Genomic DNA, 25,276 nt, shown 5'->3' with positions numbered 1-25,276 from the left:
CACGTTCCTCCACGCACATGACTAACAGGCGCAGCAAAAGTGTCCATTTCAACCGTAGTATAAAAGCGTTATTATCTTTATTTTGATCTTGTGATTGCAGCATTCAGACCTTGTGATTCTGGAAAATAAAGTAAAAGAGAAATGTTTTTTTAAAAAGCTTAAATCAGACTAGAAACAGTTTCTGTTTAGTAATAAAGTTAGGAACTTAACCATTACAGCAACTGCAACAAAGTCATGACTCACACTCTGGAAATGTCTGCTAAAACAGAAAGCATGTGAGGGAAATAAAGCGTCTTTTTAAGTGGTCTGATGTAATATTACACAAGGAGCAGAAAGTTAAATTTGCAGTTTACTTTATGATGATTCTATATTCCAGTGGTGGGACTCTGCACCTGTTAGCCTCCAGCCCACCACCACCTCCTCTCTGCATCCATTGTGTGATCTGCTCCCCTACGGTGCGGTGCAGCACAGCAGGTAGACCCTCCACCTACACACACAGACAAGATCCAGAGCAGTCCCCCCTGGTCCAGGACTCACCTTTCAGGAGCTTAAGCCAGGACGGATTTTTTTTTAAAAGCCAGGTATCCCCCCCAAAAAACAGATCTGGATCTTTTGATTGATATTCCTTGTTTCCAGTTTCCACCAGTGACACCAAAGAGGGAAAAAAATGCTGCTATTCCATCTAAGAGCTCACAGAGCAGGCTTGACTGAGAGAGCACAGGAGAGAGGAGAGAGGAGAGGAGAGGAGAGAGGGAGGAGAGCGAAAAGACAGAGAGGGCTGGTGTCCTATTACACACTCTCCACTGAAGTCCCCCTCCCCCTTCCCCTCTTCCTCCTCCTCCTCCTCCTCCTGCTGCTGCTGCTGCTGCTCCCCACCCCTCCTGTCCACGATCTTCCCCCTGCCCTCCCTCTGTTAACTAGACTGCAAACTTTAACATGTGCAGCTCAACACATCAGAGAGGTGGACGACTTGTAGCTCACACAGAGAGGGAAAAGGTCAGATACATTCAGGACTGAGGATGCTTTAAATCTGTGGCTTTCCCCCCATTTTTTGTGGTTTTAAGTCACTTTCAAGTCTCTGAATGTTCTTTCAAAGCAGTGTTAATCTCTGAGGCAAAGTTCTTGAAATGCATAATGAAATTTCCAAGGTATGTGGCCATGCAAAGTGTTATTTCTGATCTGTTGCATAATTAATTATCCTCATAGAAACAGATTGGAGGCTGTTGCTTTGAAATCAGGTAAATATGTTCAGAGATATTATGTTGTTTTGAAGCTACAGCTCATTTTATAATACTTATGTTTCTCCAGATCTAAAATGAATTACGAAATTGCATCTATTTGTCACTTTCTTCCTCCAAACTTTGCTAACATCACCACTTAGTGGGACAGATCTGAAATATTCAAATCCTGCATATTTTATTTTTGCTTGCAACATTGAGCCCACAGAAAATTTAGAGTAAGAAAAAAGCCCCCAAAAGTCGATTTATAGCACTTAAAATAACTATATTTCAAAGCTAATGCAGCAAAGTGCTTGAAACCTGCATTATTTCAAACGGCCAGCAGGGGGCGACTCTACTGGTTGCAAAAAGAAATTTGCATAGAAGTGTATGAGAAAAAAACCCTTATTTACACTATTTTCATTACCTCAATAAACATTTTTTCTAATTAGTTTACGGTCTGAATCACAAGTGTCAGTCTTCTTCAATACAACATGATGTTTATTTTTGAAATTATTGTCCCATTTGTATGAGAAAATGGCCAGATCCAGAATTTCAACTTAAAACCTGACTTTAAGGTCGACGACTTGTAGCTCACACAGAGAGAGAGAGAGGGAAAAGGTCAGATACATTCAGGACTGAGGATGCTTTAAATCTGTGGCTTTTCCCCGTTTGTCTGTCTCCTGAAATGCCTGTATAGGTCTGACATGTGGTCGGCTAATGGAGGCCAGATTCTGAATTTCTCAGAGATGGAGGAAAAGTAGATTAACTTCCAGTCTACGCCACGTTAAATAAAATATTAATCGTAGCAGAGACTTTTTACATACTTTAAAACGTGCCTGGAGGGGGACTTTAAGTGTAATGTAATTAGTGTTTCCTCATTAATTAATTTATCTGCTTGTAAGTATTTGCTGGAACCGTTTTAACAACCAGAGAACAGCAAAGTATGCAAGGAAATTATATCTCAGACACGGAGTTTCACACTGAAAATGAGGAAAGCAAGACTGCTGCCACAGTGCGTCATATGTCGAGGGTCAAATGCCGCCTCGGGCACAGAGAGAGACACAGAGCTGCAGTGTGTCAACAGATGATCAAACAGATTATTATAACTTGTACTCAAGTTAGTAAATGTGCTTAAAAGTCATGAGTGGACACAAACAAGAGCCAGACGTCAGAGCTATGGCTCATTAGGCAATATCAGTTTAACCATCGTCTTGGCGGGATCATTTAGGAAGGCATGTGTCTCAGCCTCAACAAAGTCTCTGTCCTCATCCTTTCTTTGACACAAATGCATATAGCCGTGTTTTTAATAAAGTCGTTAGGGCTGGCGTAAATAATTCAATACAATAATTTATCGTCTTTCATTGGCATCATATTGTGATAAAAACAAAATGTTGAGATATCGTAATACAAAATTACAGTCTAATTTGATACAAAGTACTAGGGCTGGGCGATATGACAATATATATCACCTGAACAATATGGAAATGTTTGTTGTATATATTTTTCTATAATGAATTGTCTAATGTATGTTAATCACAAAAACCAGCGGCCAAATTGTCTTAATGCAAGGTTCACATCATTTAGAAAAATGACAAAAGACAAAAATAGGCTTAAGCTGATCAGTCATGTGAGTTAAATGTTTGCAACGTTAGAACTCATTCGATAGGACTCCCTCGAAAAAGATTATTTTAATCTCAAATGGGACCTTTCCTGGTTAAATAAAGGTTTAGTAATAAAATTCGGTAGGAGAGTTAGTTTTATCGAATTTTGGTGTTTCCATCAAGCTTTTCTCATGCAAATCTCGAAAAATGCACATAAAGATCTGTTGATTGAAACACTCTTGACAGCAAGAGGTGCTACAGGAGTCAAACGTAGCCTACAGGCAGTAATCGAGTGACAAAAATGCTTCTTGGAAATGTGACAGGAGCGTGAATTGGCGAGTCACTGCTGTTTTGAAGGTTGTACGTAGACGATAATGGGACTTTGACCCAAGAGACTGCTGTTCGTGTCCTGTGTGAAACCAAAAGTCAATGTTGAGGTGCAAAGTGGGTAATGTAGGCCACCAGGACATGACAAAGACAAGTTACGTGTCAGCTGAGGCTGATGGGAATATTTCAACATTAATCCATCCAGAAGCTGTTGAGATGTTTCAGCCAACAGTCGACATCCCTGGAGCACGTAGTGACTGGGCTAAAAACAGCTGAGTTAAAACTTTTTTCCATTGCTGCTGCATTCTTCCTCAAACTGCCCTCCCCATTCACTATATTAAAAAATCCTCCTGTGAGTAATCTGACCACAGAAGTGATGGATTTCATCACCGTAATAGATAGAGAAGTAAAGTAATAACATGGAACATTCTTCATCCGATGTGGTCAGCCTTAAAGAAAGATGTTCGGATTTGTTTTTTGGTGTGAGAAGCACGCTCCTCCGTTTTAAACCAACCCCTGAAGAAACTGACACACTTTAAAAGGGCTCATGGGGGAAAGCTTGGTCAGCACACATCTAAAGCCGTTATGTTGAAGGTTTGAACCGTGCCAAAGCTGCATCAACACAAACACTTATACAGATTTGTAGCTCCACCACGAGCCCAAACCAGAGGAGTCAGGAGTCTGGAAAGACTTGGATGTGTTCGCCACCAGCAACATGCATCTGATTTAACTATTTCCATACTGAAACTAAGCTCTGGTGGTATTTTTATGAATGCATGCATTTGTGTTGCTCCAGTGCTGAGTGTCACTTCACTGCAGGTATGAGACAGGATGTGAGGGATTTTTTACACTTTGACTTTCACCCTCTGAAGCCCACCAACCAGCCAGGATTGATATAGGTATATTTTCTTTAAGAAGCCACCAAAAATACACAGTTCATCGTAGAAGGAAGCTGTAAAAACTGGCATTATTGTCTAAATTTGACCTTTCTCACAGCCCTTGAACAGATCACAGGGTACAATAGTTTCCATTAGAAAAAGTGACCAAATCAAAGCATAAAATTGTTTTATTGTTTTATAATTGTTATTTCTGTCAAAATCACTTTAATCTACATATCTCATTTGAAACGTTGCCAAAAATAAACAGTTTGGAATAACTAGATCCTGTTAAAAACATAAAATTCTGCACTCCTCAGTGCAACTGTGAAGCCAGAATTGATTCTGCTGAGACTAATGGTCACAAATATTAACTGAAAATCAGACAGAACTGCAGGCTGTTTGCACAGAGCCGAGGGGAGAGGACAGGAGAGATTGTGAGTGTAGGTTGTAAAAATGCAAATAGTTCAATATGAATAGCATGTGGAAACCCAATTTTATTTTTTTAATATTCATGACACTTATGGGTAAGGATGGGTACCGAATTCGGTACTTTTATAGGTACCGACCGAATTCCGTGGGTACTACCGAGTACCGATTCATGTAAAACCCAACGGTACCATGTTTCGGTACCTAAACAGCGTGACCTTTAAACTGATCATTGATTTCAACCTGTTTTCATTTGACGTCTTTGATTAACAAGTGTGCTGACGATCGCACTATTTTTTATTTTTTTATTTACCTCCTCGTCTGGTCCTGTCTTCTCACCGTGGCCACTTGCCACTAGCTGCTGCCCTCTTCCAACCCGGTGCAGAGACGAACAGCCTGGCTCTAGGCCTGCGAGCCGCCAGCTGCTATCTCTCCAATGTCTCTACCCGGGCTTGGCCTTCGTCTGCCTCCAGATTGGACCTTCCTTACTCCGTTTGCTCTCTCCATTCTTCTGTAGACCAGTGATTAACAGCTAACAGCTAGCTGCTGCATCTCTGGTCCTCCGCTAATACTCCGCTCTTCAACTCAGGAATATTACCTGCCACTTTACTCCAAACTGCCTCGTTGAAATTAAATCCCTCGGACTCCTGCGTCATCCTATGTACACAGAGCAGCCCGACTCAACTTTGTTTATTCCAACCATGCTATGGCCACAATACTGTCTGACCGGTGCTGCGCCGCACAGCTACGACGTCATCACAACAAATCACACGTGCACTTGCAACCTTTTTTTTTTTTTTCTCCTCCGTGCACTTGCCACCGGAGAGCGTTCCTCTGCATTCTTTGATAACACTGCATCCTTCATGTTACAAAATGCACGTTCACTCAACAATAAAGTTGTTGAATTGAAAAAATTTGATTTTATTATTTAACAAATTAACATTTATTACCACATAAACAAACGCAAAAGTACCGAAAATTGGTACCGTTGAGTACCGGTACCGATTCCCAGGTACCGGTATCGGTACCGTATCGGTTCAAATGTGAAAGGTACCCATCCCTACTTATGGGCACTTGGAAAAGTGTTTGATATATAAATTATATTTTATTCCAATTTAAAAAAAAAATAATTTGTCAGAGAAATTCAACTTTCTTTTTTACTTTTCTTTTGCTTTGTCATTCTAACTGTGTTATTCTGCACAAAAGACATTTTTGAGCTGTTCCCACTTCTAGCCACGATTGTGCTGAATCCAAAGAGGTGCAGGATTTATTATATATCGCAGTGAAATACAAGGCCACAGTGACTAAAATGTTAAAAGAGCGAGGAAAAAAAACACCCTGCTGAAAGTGCTTGGGGTTCGCAGGATTAAGGTAGAATTAGTGCTAAAATCACAGCTCAGAAAAGAAAAGAAAAGGGAGCGTGTGAGCCTGATGAAAGAGTCTGACAGAAAGAGAAAGTAAAAAAGGGGGAAGGAGGAAAGAGGGGATTGCTGGTGGCTGAGACAGGAGGGAATAATTACCCCTCTCCCTGACAATGCAGCCTGATTTACGCCTCGCCAATTAAAGTGTCAGGATGGCCCGCTAGAGTGATGCAGGTTCTTCATTGGGCCCGTCTGCACGCTCATCACTGGTGGAGGAGAAGAAGAATGGAGAGAGGTGGGAGAGAGGAAAATAGAGACGAGGCGTGTCCGTGACTATCCCCAGGACAGAGCTTCGGTTGTAAATTAACTTAATGAGTGTGATGAGGCAAAAACAGCGTAACATGGGGACAGTCTGACAGGAGACATGATTATAAAGGGGGTTTGTCTCATAGTTAGGGATCGTAAATCGTGCAAAAAAAGTGATTTATTCCCAGACCAGAAGAAGAGTCTGGTCACGCAACATCTCTGTTGCACAATTTCCAGGTGGCAGCGTAGACAGGTGCATTTATGAACGGCTGTATAGGCTATAATTCATATATACAAAAAAGACCTCTTTTTGTGAATGTGAGGGGTAAAATTGTGCATGTGAGAGGTAAAATTGTGCATGTGAGAGGTAAAATAGTGTATGTGAGGTAAAATTGTGTATGTGAGAGGTAAAATTGTGCATGTGAGAGGTAAAAGTGTGCATGTGAGAGGTAAAATAGTGTATGTGAGGTAAAATTGTTAATGTGAGGTAAAATTGTGAATGTGAGGGGTGAAACAGTGAATGTGAGAGGTAAAATTGTGAATGTGAGGGGTAAAATTGAGAATGTGAGGTAAAATTGTTAATGTGAGAGATTAAATTGAGAATGTGAGGTAAAATTGTTAATGTGACAGATGAAATTGTGAATGAGAGAGGTAAAATTGTGAATGTGAGAGGTAAAACTGTGAATGTGAGAGGTAAAATTGTGTATGTTAGATGTAAAAGTGTTAATGTGAGAGGTAAAATTGTGAATGTGAGAGGTAAAATTGTGGATGTAAGAGGCAAAATTGTGTATGTAAGAGGTAAAATTGTTGATGTGAGGTAAAATTGTGAATGTGAGGTGAAATTGTTAATGTGAGGTAAAATTGTGTATGTGAGGTGAAATTGTGAATGTGAGGTGAAATTGTTAATGTGAGGTAAAATTGTGTATGTGAGGTGAAATAATGAATGTGAGAGCTAAAATTGTGTATGTGAGAGGTAAAATGGTGGATGTGAAAGGTAAAATTGTGTATGTGAGAGGTAAAAGTGTGAATGTGAGAGGTAAAATTGTGAATGCGAGAGGTAAAATTGTGAATGTGAGAGGTAAAATTGTGAATGTGAGATGTAAAACTGTGAATGTGAGAGGTAAAATTGTGTGTGAGGTAAAATTGTTAATGTGAGAGGTAAAACTGTTAATGTGAGAGGTAAAATTGTGTATGTGAGGTAAAATTGTTAATGTGATAGGTAAAATTGTGAATATGAGAGGTAAAACTGTTAATGTGAGAGGTAAAATTGTGTATGTGAGAGGAAAGATATGCATTATGGCCTATACTGCCCCTCATATGCATTGCTTCTCTTAAGCTTCATCCCCTGGCCGTACACACACACACACACACACACACACACACACACACACACACTTTAAACAACCTGTCCCTCGTTAGCACCGCAGATGTTCCGCATTTGTCACGCTGACGTTAAACGCGCAGGCCAAGGTCAGCGGAGGCCCTCCCGCGGCGCTCGCCCTATCACACGCACATGTATGTACTTTGGTGAGATCACAGGCTCAACTGCAGCATGCTAATATACTGTCACTGCTGCTGTATGTTGCTCTCTTTTATGGTTTTTGCTCTTTCTTGTGCACTTAAGTCTGAGAGAAACATGATCAGCTGAACACAGGAAATCCAATTTCCTATAAAGCTGGACAAACAGGAAAGCTCACTAGTTTGTTTGCCAAGAAAAGTGTTTTTTCTTCTGTGGTTTGCATATTTCAATAACTGATATTTCCCAGAATATATGAGAATAATCACAGATATTTGAAGCACTGGTGGCTGCAACTAATCATTATTTTCAATTTCAATTAACTACTGTCCTAAATTACTGATTATTTAGATTAAACTGTCAGAAAATGGCCAAAATAAAATCTATTTCCCAGAGCACAAGGCAATCTCCTCCTTAGAATGATACAGAGAAAACTGGAACTGAAGCTGGAATCAGTTAATGTTGAAGATCCTTTATTTTAGTCAAAGGCAATTTTAATTGTTGACAGGTCCCTTCTGTCTATTTGATGGATTTTTAACACTTTCAAAAGTCTGTCTGTACAGAACAGTACAGTAATAAAATGTACCATTTAATCCATAACCTCTACATCACGATGGGAGCTTTCTGACCATTCTGTACAGTGGTCCATTGCAAAACAAATCATTTTCTGATCTCGTTTGAATCGTGTCATGATGTTTGTACATTTAAAAGATAATTATCATTTGTCCAAGTACCATTTATGGCAAATTAGCTTTAGCTCAGTGGTAGCCTATAGTGTGAAATTTACGGACACAAATTTCATCTTTATGCTTTTGTCTCTGTACATTTTACAAAAAACTAAACTTTGGGTTGTGAAAGTGCCCTTAGACTTTGAAAAACTTTACTGTCATTCAGTTATCCATAGACAAATGCACATTTGAATGAAATTTCGATGCATTGGCTCACAGTGATTGCATGTAACAAATGTAGATATGGTAAAAAAAAAAATTAAAAAAATAAAAGTCAATTTATGGCAATTTGTGGCAGACAATGTTTGTCTCCTTTATTAAAATTATTTTGAGGTTTAAAAAATGTTTTAGTTTATTTTAAAGAAAACTATAGGTAGGCATGCACATGATTACAGAAATAAATCACAAAACAAATATTCACATACCTACACATATGCTTATATACATTGCATGTGAGTAAACAACTAAAATAAAACTAAATAACTAAAAATCCCAACCCCAAATATAATCCACTCATTCCCTGGATACAGAACTCCAACTACTTACATTATCCCAAATGTTTCAACAATGTTTAAACCCTGGGATTTGGAGTCCGGGTTTAAAAATTGTTAAATAATTTGGGAAAATGTAACTACACAAGTCAACAAAATATATGACATAGGTCAAGTTGATTTTGGTAACCTACAGTAGAAAAAGTCACATGGGAGTCAACTGGAATTGGAGGTACTTTGCCTTGTTTAACGTGCAAAGTGAGCAGTCATATACATTAAAGTCAATCTAATACAGCATAAAAAGAAAAGGAAAAAAAAGACATCCCATTTAGCTGGTTTACGATGTCTCGTTAACGATTATTGAGATATCAAAAAGACGAGCAGCTTGTCATTTTCCAGCCTGATTGAACCTCTAACTGTTGATGTGCTGCACATACTGTTACCAGCAATAAAAAGCAGAATATTCCCATCAGGGCGGCCGATCTGATTTTACATATGCTCATTCCATCTGTGCAGCCAGTGCATACATGTGGCTGACACGTCTGTAAGCCCATGAAAGTGAGGAAAAACAAAAGGCAGAGACGTGAATAATGGGAACGCTAATTAGCTGCTAGGCACCAAAGGGCAGATCTGATTAATGCTAAACAGGAACAGGCAGCGCCCTTCACTTTCAACAGCTCACTCGGGGAGATTAATCGAGAGGTTTAGCCACCCCGGCAAAAAAAAGAGGTGAGGAATTCTGCCAGAGTCACGCTCCGTGTCAAAACCGCTTGAGAGAAATCTCCCTGCACCTCTTTCTGTGTGTCTGGAGTCATCAGCTGGAATCCATACATTACTGTACAAGTACAGCACCGATGGAGTCTACACCGCTCTAATGTGGAGCGACTGGGGCTGAAAAATGAGATGGAGTGTGACTTTCTCTGTGAGAGGGTCATTTCCATAATCAGCGGTGCACAAACTGACACGCTGCAGATAAAACAGAAAGGTCAAGCACAGACTGGCACACGGGAGGGAACGAGGTGATGAGCTGCAGAAAGGAAACTATGAGTGATTCATTTGTCCACTAGAATTTAATAGAATAGAATATCCAATAAATCCTGTAGCCTCAAAATTACTAACAATAGAGAGAAACAAAACAACTTCAAAGACCCGAAGCTCGTACAAAAGCAGATGCAAAGAGGCACAAAGACACTCACAACAAATATGAAATGGAGCAAAACAACCACAAAAACACACAAAACAACTACAAAGACAACAAGCTACTACAAAGAGACACAACATGTCCACAAAGAGATACAAAACAAATACAAAGACACCAAGAAACTACAAAAGCAGCTGCAAATAGGCACAAAGACACTCACAACAACTATGAAAAGGAGCAAAACAACCACAAAGAGACACAAAACAACTACAAAGACAACAAGCTACTACAAAGAGACACAAAATGTCCACAAAGAGATACAAAACAACTACAAAGACACCAAGAAACTACAAAAACAGCTGCAAAGAGGCACAAAGACACTCACAACAACTATGAAAAGGAGCAAAACAACCACAAAGAGACACAAAACAACTACAAAGACAACAACCTACTACAAAGAGACACAAAATGTCCACAAAGAGATACAAAACAACTACAAAGACACAAACTATTACAAAGAGACAGGTGTCCACAAAAATACATAACACAACTACGAAGACACCAAGAAACTACAAAGAGACAAAACATGTCCACAAAGATACATAAAACAACTACAAAGACACAGAGAAACTACAAAAAGACACAACATGTCTACAAAGAGACACAAAACAACTACAAAGACACCAAGAAAACTACAAAGAGACAAAAATGTTCACAGAGATATATAAAACAACTACAAAGACACCAAGCAACTACTAAGAGACAAAAAACAACTACAAAGACATAATCTACTGCACAAACAGCTACTAAGAGGCACAAAGAGACTGAAAACAACTACGAAAAGGGGCAAAACAACCACAAAGAGACACAACACAAGAGTAAGAGGGTCATTTCCATAATAGGACGACATCGCTGCAGATAAAACAGAAAGGTCCGGCACAGACTGGCACACGGGAGGGAACTAGGCTTAACAGGAGATGATGAGCTGCAGAGAGGAAACTATTAGTGATTCATTTGTCCACTAGAATTTGTTCCAATAAATCCTGTAGCTTCCAAAAGCCAAAACACAACCAGACACACATGTTTAGTGTGGATCTAAACACAGTGAATGAGATTAAAAGATGGCATTTCTGGGCAGCCTTGGGCACCAACAACAACACTTCTGTTTTTTATAAATTTCCAGTCTTACCCATAACTGCATTCATGTGGTGTCGGAATAATTGGAAAAATGAGTTCCCAACTGGGAAAATTCATGTGAACACCCCCCTAAGTTGGAACAACAACCAAGAAAGGCTGCAAAACACTGGTACACAACTTGTGGAGTTGACAACATATGATGGTAAGAAACTTTATTAATTCATATTGCATATACATGTTTTTCTCACATGTAATTTGTATTATGGTATTAAGTTGTAACTGTCTACCTTGATTAGTTAGAGGTATTTATTAAAACGAAGCTTAAAATTGTGATATTTCTGTCAAATTACTATATTCTACATGTCTGCCAAAAATAAACCATTTGGAATAACTAGATCCAGTTAAAAACATTAAATTCTGCAAACCATAGTGCAACTGTGAAGACATGATTGATTCTGCTAAGACGAACGGTCACATGACAAATATTCACTGAAAATCTGTTTACACAGAGCTGAGAGGAGAGGACAGGAGAGGAGAGGAGAGGCTGCATAAATGCAAATAGTAAAATACGTGTGTATATATACACACACACACAAGGCCACAGTGGGTAAAATGTACATATAATATGTAACAAGTAATTTTGTAATATGTTATAAAGTTTCAACTGTCTACCTAGACTAGTTAAAAGTTATATATTCTCATTATCCCTGATAACAAGCAGATAAAGCAATATTTTAGTGTTTTTAGGGTGTTGTTTTAATAAAAGACACCACATACTCCTTGTCTTGTCCATGTTTGTTTCCATATTATGACCCAAGGCTCAGGATAAAAACACCAAAGTCAAAAGTATGGCTTCTCATTTTGGGAAGTGGGGCCATGTGAGGAGCATGAGAATGCATCATGCTTAAACAATTGCTTAAACAAAAGAAAACCTCATAAACAAATAGGGGATTCCCCCACAACTCCACAAAGAAATCTGGGCTCAATCAAACAGCAGCTTTAAATACGTTACGGTTTGCATCGTGGGACTGAGAGCAGAGCTCCTCCCCTCTATTCTTATGGTTTCTTCCACTTTTGTTGTTGTTCTCACCGTCCACTAATGCAATTATTGCTTAATTTTGTCGACTGATTAGTCAACAGATCTGAAAACGAAGTCATTTTAAAAAGGCATAAGCATTTAAAAAAAAAGCCTCCAGGAAACGTTAGTCTCTAAGTGGAGCCGCCCCACTGTCCTGCACTGTGTCCTCACCCTGACCACCACCACTTTACATTATTTATGACCACAGTAAACGCCCCAACACGTCTTCAGCATTAGTGAAAAGCAATTTTTTAGGATTATGGGCATGTTCATACAGGTTAACATGCATACACTGTTTTGTCTTTTTGTGAACTCAACTGGTTAGGACAGACCTGAACATTAGGAAATTAGAAATCAATACAACTGCAGTGCTTTTATTTTGAAGGTAATTTACGTATGTGTGTGCATACTCACCTGCACAGAAATTTGTTCCACAGAAACACTGAGTTGCCTTGTTCCCTTGTCAAAATCACTTTTGCTGGTTTACTGCATAACATACAGTCATGGAAAAAAATATTGGACCTCGTTTTCTCTAATTTCTTGTTCATTTTAATGCCTGGTACAAGTAAAGGTAAATTTGTTTGGACAAATATAACTATAAAAAAAATAGCTCATAAGAGTTTAATTTAAGAGCTGATACCTAGACATTTTCCATGGTTTTCTTAAAAATGATTTTGGTTATTATCAAGAAAACCATGGAAAATGTCTAGATATCAGCTCTTAAATTAAACTCTTAGGAGCTTTTTTCTTTTCTTATTAATTTTTCCCCCAAAAAAAGTACCTTTAGTAAGTACCCGGCATTAAAATAAACAAGAAATTGAAGAAAAAGGGTGGTCTAATATTTTTTTTCCATGACTGTACATGCTTTATGTTGTTTTTGTGGTTTGAATGTATATTGTGTTTAAATTAAATGGAAAAGGGAGATAATGATTTGACTTATTACTTTTGTTACAGCTCTATTTGACTTACTCCACATTAACATCGTCTTATCACAACATGTATTCTTACAAGTAGCAGCTCAAAACCAGATAATTTACTACATTTTATCAAGTGATTAAATTAATATTGAGCAGAATTAGGTTCAGAGTTTTGGTCTGGCCCTCCACAACCTTCACAGTATCTCATGTGGCCCCTTGGGAAAATTAATTGCCCACCCCTGGGTTGGGTAACGGGGTCTTGATTTTAGAGGAGATGAGGTAAACATTCAGCATGATGACACTGTCTTTAGCGGAAAAGGAAGAGATGCATGCATGCATTTCAGCCTTAGATTTCTGCATGATTTTGTGCTTTTTCCAACCACAAAATCGAGTGCCACAGCCAGAAACTGTCCTGTGTGGAGCCCATCTGTCCCTGTTTTACCTAACACACTATACTGGTGATCTCTCATGTGTGTCTCCTCTCCCATCACATCATTTCCTGCCCTCCACACTTCCATCTCAGTGGGAGGGTGGGGACATAATAAATCAAATTAAAAGTTCTCCACTCGAGGCATTAACTTCCACGGGTGAACTAATGGAATCTGGTTATGATTTATCCCACTTCCTGCTTCTTGTGTTGCTGCTGTGCTGCGTGTGATACTGCAGCCCCACGCTTACATCTTAATAGAGAACACCATCCCACATCCACAAGTTTATTAGTCTGTCTAATAAAGTTAATGAACTTACACGTAAAAACAGCCACCGTTTCAGTAGTTGTGGTTTGCAGCGGCAGCTTTACAAGCTCCGTGTTGGGTTTATATGTTGTTTACTGGTTTCTAAGCAGTGTAGCGGATATTAAAAGCTGTGTATCAGGGCAGAGTTGTATCATGTCTTGATCATTTCTGGATGTATGCTTCTGGTTTCCTGATGCAGACACTGAAATGCTATAAATCACACTTATCTGTCTTTAGGGATCAACAAGATAGCTTCCAACGGATTACGTCCAACCTCGTGAATTTAGGTTTAGGTTTCCCCCTAAAGTAGCTTCCAAGTTAGAGAAAACGATCATCTTCAATCTGTATGACAGTGACACATGTGTATACCACATCTGTTTATTTCAAGGCTTCATTCGAGCCAAGTTCAATCTTTATGAAGTGGCATTATCCAAATTCACGATGAAATCAAAAGGTGTCCGGTGCACCTGTTCGCCTCAGTTGTTAATGTTGGAAACTTGGGGATCTTAAGTGAATATAAAGTTTGGGCCATTGGGGTTAAATGAGTAACCTACTGGTTGATCTGGGGAAGCTTTTCTTTTACGACTGAAGACTGAACGAGTCTACCAGATGCGGGCCTATAGGGGCCCAAAATATCATGGGGCCATGATAACTCGCAAAAAGTTCCTCAAAGAGACACTTCCTAACAACAACTACTACAAAACAGGCAGAGCAACCACAGAGAGACTCAAAACGATGACAAACAGATGCAAAGCAACTACAATGACACGAAGTGACTGAAAAAACATCTGCAAAGAGACACAAATGACGATTTAAAAAGGGTAAAACGACCACAAAGAGATACAAAACAACTGCATAGACACATATGATGACTTCAAAGACACAAAGCAACTACAAAGGGACTCAAAATGACCATAAAGGGACACAAAACAACTACAAAGACATCAAGCTACTACACAAACAGCTACAAAGAGGCACAATGAGACTCACAACAAATCTGATAAGGAGCGAAACAATCACAAATGGACAAAAGGTTACCATAAAGATACACAAAACAACAACAAAAACACTGAGCTCCTACAAAAGCAGCTACAAAGAGGCACAAAGAGACTCACGTCAACTATAAAAATGGGCAAAACAACCACAAAGAGACACAAAATTACTACAAAAAAGGGGCAACCACAGACAAAAAAAACAACAACAAAGTCACATTAAGCAACTACAAAGAGATTCAAAATTGTTACCAACAGGTACAAAATTACCATAAAGAGACACAAAACATCTACAAAGACACCAAGCTACAACAAAGAGACACAACATGTCCACAAAGAAACACAAAAGACACCAAGCTGCTACTACAAAAATAGCTACAAAGAGACCCAAGACACTCACAACAACTATTAAAAAGGTCAAAATATCCTTAAAGAGACACAAAACAACTACAAAGACACTGACCTACTACAAAGAGACAAAAAACAACTACAAAGAGACTCAAAAGTGCAACCAATAGACACAAAATTACCATAAAGAGATACAAAACAACTACAAACACTGAGCTACTACAAAAGCAGCTGCAAAGGGGCACAAAGAGACTCACTAACTAAATTTTAACTAACTATAAAAAGGGGGGAAAAACCACCACAAAGAGGCATAAAACAACTACAAAAAGGGGCAAACAGACAAAAATATAACGACAAAGTGACACAAAACAACTACAAAGAGACAGGGAGATGCTTAAAGAATACAAACGGATGCAAAACAACAGCATAAGGAGTAGAAAAACAATATTCTAGAATGAGACAAATTGTTACAGAATATAGAAATTAACTATTAAATATATTGATACACTGTGAAGAGTTTGTGTTCAGGTTTTATGGGCCAATATGAATTAAAACACAGTTGAAATGGCTTTTTAAAAGGCTGGCAAACATTCAAATGAGTAACACAATAACCGGTCTGGGTGGCAGGGATTTTTTAGAAACAGTGTAATGAGAAGACCAATGCTGGGTATTTGGCTGTTAGTCTGGATGATCACTTTGGGATTAGACACAATGAGACAACCGGCCCCGGAGACTCAGAGTTTTGGATGGAGCGGTTGGATTGGGGCGAGTGACAGCTGCTGGGAGGAGAGTCCTGGAAGCAGATCCTGGAATAATGGACTTTCTGGAGGGAGGAGAGGTTGTGAGAATGATAGATTTTGGAGAGCTGTTGGCCACCAAGCTGGACTGTAGTGTTGGTGGGGGGGAGGGGCTCCATGCTGGAAGCCAGTGGTGGCCAATGAAACTGGGTGTTTGGAAAGCTGGTAGTGTTGGATAGCATTCAGATGGGTGAATATCTGATTAGTTTTATAGCCACAGAGCCAGTCTCTCAAGTGAAGAGTAGATCTGGAGGGGACTGAGAGCTGAGAGGAGTTTAAGAAGAGGGCAATGGTGCCGCCCCAGTGAAAGCTGGGAAGAAAAAGAGTGTAGCAGGGCCAAAAGGCAAGCTGAGACAATGACAGCGAAGTCGAGATTCTCACTCGAAGAAGCTTGTTACTGCCAGGTAATCTTGGAAAACAGAAGTTAGCTTGGAGCTCTTGGGTCTTTGGCGGATGAAATAAGCAGCCGGTCTTTGAAGAGGATGAAGAGGAGGTATCAGTGTTTCGACTAAAATCCTTAAGAGCATTAGAAGGCAGTCTGTTAAGAGGACAGAGTGGACTGAGGGCTGGTGGAGAGGAGAGGGATATCAGTCTAGACTGGTGGATCTAACCCATTTAAGCCGGGAAAGCATTCCCACATTTCTACCATTAAAACCGGGGGCGATGTTGCGTTATTCTACCATTAAAGCCGGGAAAGCTGATACGTCGTTTTGTAGTATTTGTAGGTTTTTCCACCTATTTTCGGTATCTTGGCCAATGAAATGCATCAGAATACATGTGGGAGTGTCGCAATGCAACACGTTGATTTAAAAAAAAAAAAATGTATTGAATTTTTGGACAAATAAACTCAACTTTTCATGCATGAAAGCCACAGGTATAAGCTCTCAAATACTTTTTGAATTTCATTTCTATCTGCTACAGAGGCTGAAAAATCTATTTATTAGTAGGCATTGACACTTACAGGCATTTTTAAATGGGTTAAGTGGAGGATAGGGCTGGGCGATATGGCCAAAATTTTCTATCCCAATATTGAAATATTGGAATAATATCGGAAATTTCATATCTTAGTAAAGATATATCAAGTTATAGCATGTTTTCTGGTTATTTCGATTTTTTTTTTAAATTGCGTATATGAAATAACTACATGGTAAAGCCCTTTTCTGTATGCTTAACACTGTAGTACTAAGCTACAGGTGCATCTCAATAAATTAGAATATCATAGAAAAGTTTATTTATGTCAGTAATTCAATTCAAAAAGTAGAAATAACACATTATATAGATCCATTACACAGAGAATGAAACAGTTCCTAAATTACCTAAAATTCAGTGTCTCAAAAAATTTGATTACGAAAGACCAAATTAAAAAAAGTATGTTACACATGACAGTGTAGTGAAGTACACTTGACATCCTCCAAGTTGTATTATTACTATTTAAATCTCTTTCTGTTATTTGTAAAAAATATTATTGTTTTGATATTTGATTTGACTCCGCCTAGGTTTTTGTTTGTTTGTTTTTTTTTGTTTTTTTTTTTAAATTGCTTTTAATTACTACTACCGTTCTGTTCTTTCGTGTTGATTTCAAGCATAAATGAACATGTACTTTCATTATTTTTGTCTGTGAACGAAAGAAAAAAAAACCCAATAAAGACAAGTTTTTAAAAAAAGAAAGAAAACAAGTTCTGTGGCTGTGGCTGCATGGTGGTGTAGTGGTTAAGACTCTCGCCTCACAGCAGGAGGGCTCGGATCCGCCTCTTCTGTGAGGAGTTTGCATGTTCTCAGTGTGGGTTCTCCACAGGTCCTCTCGCTTTCTCCCACAGTCCAAAGACATGCACTGACAGTGTGAATGAGATCATGAATGGATGTCTGTCTCCATGTGCCTGCCCTGTTACAGTTTCCAGGGTGTACCACTATTTTTGATGCATTTATGTAAACAGCATTTCACTGTCGTCAAGGTACCCACTCATTTTAACTACTTAATATACTTTTATGTGGTTTAATTTATTTTAAAAAAAAAAGGTTTAATCACATTTTTTATCTTAAATCTTGATTTGAAAAGTAACTAAAGCTTGTAGCTAAATGTAGTGGAGTAAAAAGTGCAATATTTGCCTTTAAAATGTAGTGAAGTGGAAGTATAAAGTTACATAAAATGGAAATATGTAAGTTAAATAGACATACCTCAAAATTGTACTTAAGTACAGTACTTGAGTAAATGTACTTAGTTGCATTCCCTCAGACATTTGCAGTATTATTTTTTTATTTTATATTCTAATCCTTCCATTTTGCTTTCAAGAGTAAAGAGTATTTTTTTGTACTTGGCAACTGTTGATATTTCCACTTTCCACTACAATTTAGATTTATGGTGGATTTTTATTTTGCTATACGATTTTTATTTATACAGACTAAGTCACACTATATATATATATATATATATATATATATATATATATATATATATATATATATATATATATATTTTTTTTTTTTTTTAAAGATTATTTTTTTGGCATTTTTATTGCTTTATTAGATAGAGACAGATAGAAAGGGGGAGACAGAGGGAAAGACATGTAGCAAAGGGACCTCAGGCTACAGTGTGAGCCACCGGGATGCCCCTATACTATATATTTTTAAGTATTTTGTCATATCGTAAAGGATACCGTAATTGCAAAAATACCCTGAAATATAATTTTAGTCTGTCAGGGCTATATCGCCCACCCCTATTGTGTCAAGCACAGCTTATTTCAGCCATCTAATGAAAAGTACATTGAAAAAACAACAAGCAACCAAAAGTGGTTCAGAGTTTAATAATTTCTGGGTTTTAGGACTCTTTTTGAAACACTCTATGGAAAGACATTCGCTCTAGCCGTAGACGTTACCACACCAAGCGATAGTGTTATTTAAAGAAGAGGAAGCTCTGTATTTGGAGAGCTCCAGATGTCTTGAAAATAGTGAGGGTTACTGTAGGTCTGACCTCAATTTGGAACACCTGGTGCATCCAGTTGATGTGTTCATCCAGATTGTCAAGTCAAGATGGAAGACATGACTTTGACATGGAAGAAGATGGAAAAAAATGTTCTCAATGTTGTTGTGATGGAAAGTATTGATATAGAGCAGCCGGCAAGGAGTTTAAATCAGTAAAAAAAAAGCTTTGGAATCAGAAAAATTACGTCCAGCAGGTCTGTGATAAGTTTGGTTACTGTAAACAGACTTCAGCTCGAGGATAAAATAATGCTCTCTTATTCAAACTTGAGATAATATAGATTATATACATGTGTTTCTGGTGGATTCTTTTTATATGTATATGTAGGTGCAGGGCAGGTTTATCTCCAAATCAACAAACTCATTTAATTCTCCATATCTCCCCATGATCCACATGCTGAAAGGCTGCTATTCACAGCGCTGAAGCACACGGCGTGCCACTCAGCAGATGTTATCAGCTAAATAAGTTATTTTAATGATGAGCATGCCGGAGAGACAAAGACAGACTTGAAGACTGAGCACCATAAGACGGTACATTATGCTGCACGCAAAATACTTCCACCCTTCCTGCTACATTCTCGTTCAACATCATCATCACGGAGGCAAATCCATTTTGGCCCGTCAGCCACAGCTCATTAACTTGCCATGCCAGTTCCCTGCTCGTTACTGTGCCTTCTGCTGCATTTTATTGAATTTCATCCCTCATTTACCTGAATTGTCACTGTGTGCATCTTTTTTTTTTTTACACTGAAAATACCATCAGACATGCGTGCTACAAATGCAAATAGTTTTGGGGTGCAAAACATGCCTGTCACAACAAAAAGACAGTTCTTTGAGGTTAATCTAATATGTACCTAACCATTTGACCCTGCAAAAATAGCTTTGAGCGAAAATCAGCTGATAGGGAAACTTGTTCTTCTTATCAGTTGATTTTCCCTTTCTGGTGTCAGGAACATGTTGGTTTAACCTCCAGTTAAACTCTCAGATCAGCAGAGTGGCTGATTTGCTCAAACTCTGATAAGATCTGCAGTGATTGCTTTGACAGTAAACACCCTCAGTGATTGATACTGATGAGATAAAACTTATCAATCGGAGACGATGCTCAAAAAGGAAAAGAAAAAAAGGCTGTTGCACAACAGGCACATTCCAACCCCCAGCGCCATTTATTGTAATTTGCATGACTTAAACGAACAGTTTGGGATGGAGACAGAGATAAAAGTCTGCTTGTTTTATCTTCGTCTGAATTCCTGTAATTTGCCTGTCACTGCGGATCACTTCAGATCTCCACACAGCTCCTCCACAAGAATTTCAATCAGGTGGAGAGGGGGATTCTCCACAGGGATTTTCTTCTCAATCGGCCTCGGAGCTACAAGGTCACTTAATGGTTGCCATTGTGTTCGATGGCGATATATATATTCTGTGGGCGTTATCTGGCTTTAAGGAGATCATGTCAGTGTCAATTCTGGAGGGTCATGATTGTCCGATTGAGCGTGCATTGGAGGTCATGGGGTCACCTGTCCATCACGGCCCTGGTGTCAATCACAGGCTGACCTCTCTGACCCAGCCGAGGAACGGAGAAGATGCAGATTTTCTGCAAGTCAAAACACTTTTAATGGTTTGAATGGTTTTAATCAAAAGGGCTCAGTTTTGTATGTAGTAAATCCAAGAGACCTTAAAAGGTTAGTTCTGATTCACTGAAGCAGGATTGTACTTATCCTAACCAGTGTATCACCTACATTAGATGGTGGTCGGCAAACCCCAGTTTGGAGAAGCAGGAAGGAGTACTGGCAAGAAGGAGTACCGGCAGAAAGGATTATGGCAGACAGGAGAACCAGCAAGAAGGAGTACCGTCAGGAAGGAGTACCGGCAGAAAGGATTATGGCAGACAGGAGTACCAGCAAGAAGGAGTACCAGCAGGAAGAAGTACTGGCAGAAAGGATTACCGGCAGACAGGAGTACCAGGAAGAAGGAGTATCGGCAGAAAGGATTACAGGCAGACAGGAGTACCAGCAATCAGCAGAGTACCAACCGTCAGGAAGGAATACCGAAAGAAAAGGGGTACCGGCAGGAAGGAGTACCGGCACAAAACATATTTTATCCACACACAAAAAAAAAATCACTTTTCTATATTTTGAATATTTTCACTGCTTTACCTTGCTGCCAGATGGCCTTGTTTAAGTATACATGGGGGAAGTGAAGCCATAATAATAATAATAATAATACATTTTATTTATAGGTGCCTTTCTTATCACTGGTCAGTGTACAGTGTCAGAGTCAAATTTACAAAAATAAATAACCAAATGCCAAATTTCGGGCATCAAGATGATGTAATGTCACATCACCATGGCTACGTCCACAAGTCAGGTCATGTGAATTTGGTTTGCAATCAGATTTACAAACACATTAATCATTAAACAATTGTGCAAATCAGAGAGTTACAGGAGGTCTTTCATACCAATTGCTATAAGGTTTTATGATGCACAAAAATAACTTTGCACTTATGTCTGTCTTGAAGTTGCTGTGACACTATAATTTCCTGTAAAGGATTAAAAAAAAGAACTATCTATCCATCTTAAAAAAAAACGTTTATGCAATCTATGGTTAAAATGCAAGCTGATTACAACCTCAAGGGATCTTCATCATGGTGAAAAAGTGACATCAAAACATGTTGTTTTAATAAAAAAACTCCTCCTCAAACTCAATTCTTCTGTTCTGTACCCAGCACTATGACAGTAAATGGAAGTCTTGTGTTGCAGAAACACAAAGTGTTCAAGCTAAAGGGAGCCAACGTCATCCATCTTCAACAATGTAAACACCCAAAGTTCCCTAAAGGCCCCTTTTCACAATCATTTTAAACACCAGCGGACAGCTAAATGGGACACTTTGCAACAATCATGGCATTGTTTGAAGCATAAAGACGGATGGGTACTTTAAGCATCAGCGGGCAAAAATAACCCCCTTGACGTATTAGCGTTTTTCTACTATCTCCAAATGCATCTTACCAAGAGTCTTTTTTGGATTTCTCAAAGTTCAAAGGTGAGCGCTGTGTGCCTCGGAGTGGCTGAAACTCAAAGGATATACAACCTCATTAGGCTGAGAGCCAGGGTCTCTCAAGAAGAAAACTGCCATCAATTCCTACACATCAGCAGATTGTTGGGATTCACAGAAGCCGCAGCCCCCACACACCACACGCTACCTGCATTATGAACAGATGTGCCAGGAGCTGCAGCCGTCTGATCCAGCAACGCATGACGAATGGCTGAATTTCACCAAAGGCCAGGGTTCAAGTCGTATCCCTTACCCGACCCTGGCATTAGACACAGATGCATGATGTCAGTTCCCATGTGTCGGGACTGGACGGTGACTGCAGACCCCTTTTGACACGCCAAAGACTTCCCAACGGAGCCGCAATCCCGGCAACCACACACCGTGAACCGTGAACCTTCAGTTCCCAGATACCCACCTCTAATTACCCGGCCCCCTGAGGGAGCTGCTCACTTTCTTCCATTCACCTTCACCCGCCATTCCCCTCCGCCGACCGGCCCCCAGACACCCACCAAAGCCACTCACCTGTGGTAGGAAGTACAAGACGAGGTTCGAATTATGTCTCGGCTTGTAGGTCACGGTTTCAGTGTGTCCTGGCCTTGTAACTCCTGGAGCATCTTTCTTTTATTATTTATTGAACACTACACAGACCCTCCACTTAGTGAATACACTCCTAAAAAAAGGCACAGCTGCACTCTTGTCCTTCCACCCCTGAATATCAACATTTGTCTCTTTTTTCCAACAGTGAAGTAATCCAGCGACTACTGATATTCTGTGCCGCAGCTGTAAGGATGAATGTAAGACAATTTTGCATTGAGCAGATGTTGAATTGAACAGTGTGTTGCATGTGTCATTACCGTATAAAAGCTGATTTCATGCAGCTGTTTTTACACTGGAAACACAATGAGGCCGCTCTGAGTGCAATGTGTCGCCAGAGATGAAGTCTTTCCAAACTTGTGGCTTGTTATTCTACATTATTATAACATTATGGTTATGCTCCACAGAAGTCTGTATACAAGAAAGATCCATCCAACAATATACAGTTCTGGATGTGCCTCCAGGAGCTATTTATATATACTACACTGTGTTTCCTTGTAATGGATTCACATGATTAACAACACCATATAGTTTGTCATAACTTTATTTTATGATCTTGTGACTGTAGATGTATGGACTCAGCATAGAAGACCTATACATACCCTGTAATGTATAAATTCATGCGAAACAAAGGCCCATTTGTCAGATTAGAGTGCCTGGATGGCAGCAGCAGGGAGGGTATATTGGCCCTGTGTCACCCATCACTTACAAATTGGGGCTTGTGTAAACTTCCTGCTGTTTTATATGCTTCCTGTGGTCAGGGGTCAACTGACGAGCATGACCAATCGCCAGATAAATCAGCGTCTGAAAGCATTTTGTCACTGGCGTACGAGAGTTCGATTAGCTTTAAGTCATTGTAAGGAGCTTCGGTTGGCCCAGTTGTTTCTCATTTTGATGGATGATATTTTTAATAGTGAGCTAACACACACTGCATTAGCTGAAAGTGCTGAAACACAGAACACTTGCCCTGAGTTGAATCACAAATTACTTAAGAATGGTGCAAATGTGCTTTTTAGTTTAGTTTTTGGAGTTTCGTACCTTAGATTGTTTAAAAGAAGTAGATGCAGCCTCCAGGTCTGCCTTAAACCTGGATTTTCTCTAATGACAAAGATTACCCTACTTCTCACTTGATTAACTACCTCAGTAAACATTCTCATAATGAGTTTATGGTCTCAATCTCTTGTTTGAGGTCTTCTTTAATACAGCATAATGCTCATTTTGTAAATTATAGTCCAATTTAGTCCCAAAGAGAAATCAGATTGTATAGAAGTCTATGAAGAAATTTCCCGACTTCTCACTTGATTAACTACCCAGTAAACATTCTCATAATGAGTTTATGGTCTCAATCGCTTGTTTCAGGTCTTCTTTAACACAGCATAATGCTAATTTTTTTTTAATTATAGTCCCATTTGGAGTAAATAGACAACAAAGCAGGATATGCCTTGGGATGGGGCTAGCCTGAGATTGACAAGTCACTACCAAGGCATCCTGTCATTCAGGATAAATGTCACGGCGTAGAAAATGTTTTTGCTTTACCTTAAATTATGGAAGCAGCAACTTTCCATAACCAGGATCCAGGTGTAGTTAGGTTGCCAGTATGGGTGGGCGTCCATGGTGTCCGTCAGCTCCACTCTCTCGTCCAATTATGGTGACGTCTCGCTCCAAAAAAGCAAAATGGCAACAGCCAAAATGCCAAAACAGTAGCCCACAAACCAACGGGTGACATCATGGTGGTTATGTCCAATTCTTTCATACAGTCTTTGGTTCATTACTGTTGGTTTTGATGGTCTGGCAGGTAATGGATGGACCTGGGACATTAAAGGCTGATGAGGTAATGAGATCCAGGTTAGCAGGTGGTCGGGGAGCATCAGGAACAGGTGTGTAGATGGGTGGGGCAGTCAGCTGAAGGGGAAAGGAAGGGAAGTCTGAGGGCATCTGGTGGAGGGATGGAAAGTGGCAATAATTCAGGCTCTGGGAGAGACAGGAGTTTTAACATGTTAATGTTTTTAGTCCACTTGGATATTAGAATGGCAAAGACGGTCAAGACTCAAATATTTTAACAACCAATCGATGGATTTCAATGACATTTTGTACAGATATTCATGGTGCCCAGGAGATGTATCATCTGACTTTGGCAAGACTAGGGTTGCAAAATTCCAGGGAATTTTCAAAGTTGGAAACTTTCCATGGGAATTAACAGGAATTTATGGGATATTTATTGAAGGTCGGCCCTCAACAGGGAAGTTAAATATATTTCGGAAAATATATTTTAGCATAATCTTGACTAAAACACCCAGATTTCATGCAAGTACACTTGAATATCTGCTATTCCTCAATCACATGCACACTGCTTACTGCATGGCTGCTGAGACCACGCCCCCTTACATGCACTGTACATTCCTCCATCACATGTTCAATTAATTTACATGTTGAATGGAACTTTTTGGGTCATTTTACTTAATTTATGAATGGGTGGGGTCTGGGGGATGAGTAATATTTAGCTCAACATTCATGTTTTTGTCGTTCAATTAAACAATTGATTGTTCAATAAAATAACTAAAACTTGATTTTGAATATTTACAAAATTCCTCAGCTTAACTTCCCATGGAAAGTGTCTGGAAATTTACCAAATATTTAAATGTTTTTTAAATAGTTTTCTC

General features: G+C 39.2%; 1 protein-coding gene across 1 annotated transcript in view; it reads right to left on the bottom strand.

Annotated features, from left to right (window-relative positions):
* sema3c (sema domain, immunoglobulin domain (Ig), short basic domain, secreted, (semaphorin) 3C) overlaps nucleotides 1-24,541 on the bottom strand; it is an 84,693-nt gene extending 60,152 nt beyond the window's left edge. The window contains exon 1 of the mRNA XM_059325728.1: nucleotides 24,153-24,541. The gene's annotated coding sequence lies outside the window, so the exon portion shown is untranslated. The remainder of the gene's footprint in view (nucleotides 1-24,152) is intronic.
* Nucleotides 24,542-25,276: the final 735 nt, after the last annotated feature.

Source organism: Centropristis striata, chromosome 22, assembly GCF_030273125.1.
Source record: "Centropristis striata isolate RG_2023a ecotype Rhode Island chromosome 22, C.striata_1.0, whole genome shotgun sequence".
Taxonomy (NCBI): Eukaryota; Metazoa; Chordata; class Actinopteri; order Perciformes; family Serranidae; genus Centropristis; species Centropristis striata.
Note: the sequence above shows the minus strand (reverse complement) of the source record. Positions and strands in the feature narration are given on the sequence as shown.